A 4,133-nucleotide genomic window follows, 5' to 3' on the forward strand; every position below is an offset into this window, starting at 1 on the left:
CATACAATTTTTTTTCATCATTTACTCACCACAAGTTGTTCCAAACCTGTATGAATTTCTTTCTTCTGATGAACACAAATGAAGTTATTTTAAAGAATTTGGGTAACCAAACAGATGCTGGTCCCCACTGACTTCCCCATACTATGGAAATCAATGGTTACCAGTAACTCTTTGATTACAACATCCTTTGAAATATCTTTTACTTTTATCTTTGACTATTAATGAAGTCGCAAATAAGTAGCATGGCTAATATTTGGTAAATTGTACCACACACAATAAGCCTTCTTTAAATATGGCCGTGTCCAGACAATTTACATGTGTGACTATTTTCACAATTACTCTTAGGAAATCACCCACAATACGCCTACAGAGCATGCTTGCAATTTGTTAGATTTCACAAGCACATAATACCCTTTATTTAAGATTTTAGTAAATCAGGGCCTCCGAGGTATTTTTTAAAACTTTCTCTCCATATTGGACAAACGAACTTGGCACATGGTCTCATTGGGTGTTTTGTGTCTTAAATGGTCTGGCATAATAATTTGATACAGTTAGCATCTGCAGACATATTTTTTGAGCTTTTTATGCACATGCACAATGTCTTGTGATGTTTGTCATCATAGTATTCATCGCTGTGTAATCATTTTGTCTCTTTCCTTCCCTCTCTTGATCATAACCATGCCTACCCTGGAGCCATGAACTACTGGAGCGAAGCAAATCAAATTGCTATCCCATATGCAAGACCCGTCTTCCTTAACAGAGCTGCCAGAGCGAGTCATACTTTCCAGACAATGAAGTTGCAATGCAGACAATATCACAGCATTTCATGGGTCACAGAGGAAGTCGAATTCAGGGGCCTTTGTATTATAATTAAGTACCATCTTGTTGGAAATTGCTTGGAAGCTTTGTAGTGACAGATGGGAGAGGCTGGACACTAAGCGAATCCTAACAGTTCCAGTGTGAAAGAAGCCACAGCGTGATTAATTGGAGAGTGTGTGGAGGAAGAGGTGAGGTGGGAGTTCTGGAGTTTCTCGGCCTTTATGTGCCCTCCTGCTGGCAAACACTTGTGGTGAGAGGAAACGGTCACAGAGTGATTCTGGGCTTTCAAGATCAGTTGAAACTACACATGCGATTCCTGCTGTCAATGCAAGAGAGATGTAAAATGTAATGTGTGGATAGAGATTGCTCTTGTAAAATAATTTGATTGACTTAAAGTCATGAGTTTATGCTCTCAAGTGTTTGTGAGTTTTGAAGTGTTCAAAAACCTGCTTTGTAAAACACATCATATATCTTCTTAGCAGCCTTGGCAAAACTTAAGGATGATGCCTTTGGATGTATTTTACATGAAGTCATCCAAGTTTGCACAGATTAATTCAGAGAATATGTACAGGATCAGGATCAAAATATAAAGACAACCAATCCGAAATGATTGCGTAACGCCTCTTAAATGAAATTCATAGTTTGTGATGCTTCATAAAAAGCACAAGGTGTGTAAACTGTGTCTACAAACATCCTGCATTTGAGATAAAACATGTATTGCTGACATTGAAATTATATGATTTTTTCCTTAATCTGAAGTAAAGTTTGTGTGTTAAATTGTTATTAAATAAATGTGTTAAATTGTTCAATTAATCCAACTGATTAGGCATGTACAATTATCTCTGTTTTTGCATCAATTTTCTGCAAGGACATTATCCGTTAGGTTTATGGACATTTAGTTTAACCGTAAAACCCAACACAATGCAGTGCATATTTAAAATACTTGTGTAAAACACCTGTGTATAATCCATATATTAATGTTAACACATTATATGGGCCCAGTAGAGTCCATGCAGACTTTATATTGAAATAGCAGTGCTTTTTGCAGTTTAATAATCACCGTTTGAGCTATTATTGATCTATTTTTATTTTATTATTACTTAATCCAAAATGTGCCAAATTACATGACATCCCACAGTGAAATCCATTTTTCAGTGATTACAACATGGAATGATACAGATGCAGGGACAGCCAGACTATAGACAAATGATCTTGAGTGTTGTCTTAGCTGGGCTAGAACCCCGATCTCCTGGACACAGAGCTGGCGCTCTTCCTGAGTGAGCTAACTCCAGGTTGAGGATTTTCTAGACCCAAGTGCAGAGGAATGTCAAAATCTCACGGAGACGAGAAATACAAACTCCAAGTATTTTTACTTGTAGAGATTCAAAAAAAACAAGGAACAAAGTACAAACAAAACCAGAAGCAAGGCTTCCAATAGTCACAAAAAGGAGAAAACAAAAACAAGCACAATGGCTTACAAAAGACTAGTTAGCAACAGGATACACAGGTAGGTAGGCTCAAGACTGAACAAAACACAATGGCTAAAGGCAACTTAAATAGGGCCCTACACAGGTGAGTATCATCAACAATAATTGCCAAGCAGAGCTGAGAGTTCTTGCCAATGGTTGCCCCCTGGCAACTGGGAGGAAGATTGCAGGCAGCAGACATCCCGCGCCCCCTTGTGGCTGGGAGTAATACTGCTGGTCATGGCAGGAGTGTGACCCCTAGTGGTAGGAGGAAGTACTGCCAGCTAAAGTCTTACAGGAGCCCCCTCTTGATGAACGGCTCCTGACGTTCCTTTCAGTGCTGTTCGACTGTTGTTGGAAGTCCCTGATGAGCTCTGGGTCCAGTATGTCTCTGGCTGGTACCCACGAGCGCTCTTCTGGACCATAGCCTTGCCAGTCAACCAAATATTGGACCCCTCCCCGTACTTTGCGCATGTCCAAAAGTCTCTGCACGGAGTAAGCTGGTTGCCCCCCCACCATCTGAGGAACTGGAGGTGGTCTAACTGCAGGAGAAAAAGGAGAGTAGATGACAGGTTTGAGGCATGAAACATGGAATGTGGGGTGTATGCGCATAGACCTGGGCAATTGGAGTCGGTAAGAGACTGGGTTTATTTTCTTGAGAATCTTGAAAGGTCCAATGTATCTAGGACCCAGTTTCCGTGACTCGAGGTGCAATGGAATGTTTCTAGTCGAAAGCCACACTCTCTGCCCCGGACGGAATGACGGACCAATCCGCCGACGTAGATTGGCCTGTTTCTGTTGTTCCCAGGATGACTAACAGGGCAGCCTGAGCTCTCCGCCAGACCCCCCGGCACCTTCGGACTAACTGGGCCGCTGCTGGAACCTGTGCTTGAAGGTCCCGTTCAGAAAACAGAGAGGGGGGGGAACCCCAAACTGGCATTCAAATGGAGACATACCCAATGAGGAGTGATGGAGGGTGTTATGGGCAAATTCTGCTCAGACCAGCTGGAAACTCCACATACTCTGTTCGAGACCAGACACCTGAGGGTCTTCTCAATCTCCTGGTTCACTCTCTCTGTCTGGCCATTGGATTGGGGATGAAACCCTGAGGACAAACTGATAGTGGAACCAATTAGATGTCCAAAAGCTTTCCAGAATCTTGAGGTAAACTGGGAACCCCTATCAGACACCATATCCTGGGGAAACCCATGAATCCTAAAGACATGTTGCATGAGAAGTTCTGCCGTCTGGCCTGCTGTAGGAATCTTAGGGGTGGGAATGAGATGACATGCCTTAGAAAATCTGTCGACTACAACAAGAATCACTGCGTTACCTTGAGAACTGGGGAGGCCACTAACAAAATCCATGGATATGTGGGACCAGGGTCGTCTCGGGATAGGGAGGGGATGTAGTCTACCTTGAGGGAGGGCTCTAGGTTCCTTATTCCGGGCGCAAGTGGAACATGCAGCAACCATCCTCCAGACATCAGTTCCCATATTGGGCCACCAAAACTTAGACTGGATCCGCCTCAGGGTTCTTAGGACCCCTGGATGTCCAGATGACAGTGCGGCATGACCCCACTGCAGTACTTTCGACCTGATGGTGTTAGGCACAAAGAGGCGACCCGATGGGCCATTACCTGGGTCAGGCTGGTGAATCTGGACCTTCCGTACTGCTGTCTCCAAGTCCCACTGGATGCCTGCCAGCACTCTGTACCTTGGTATGATGGGCTCTGACCTGCCCTCCTCTTCCTGGGACTCGAACTGCCTTGACAGAGCATCAGGCTTAATATTCTTGGAACCAGGTCTGTAAGAGAGGACAAAGTCAAACCGGTTAAAGAAAAGGGCC

The sequence above is a fragment of the Sinocyclocheilus rhinocerous genome, unplaced genomic scaffold, assembly GCF_001515625.1.
Source record: "Sinocyclocheilus rhinocerous isolate Xijiao unplaced genomic scaffold, SAMN03320098_v1.1 scaffold818, whole genome shotgun sequence".
Lineage (NCBI taxonomy): Eukaryota > Metazoa > Chordata > Actinopteri > Cypriniformes > Cyprinidae > Sinocyclocheilus > Sinocyclocheilus rhinocerous.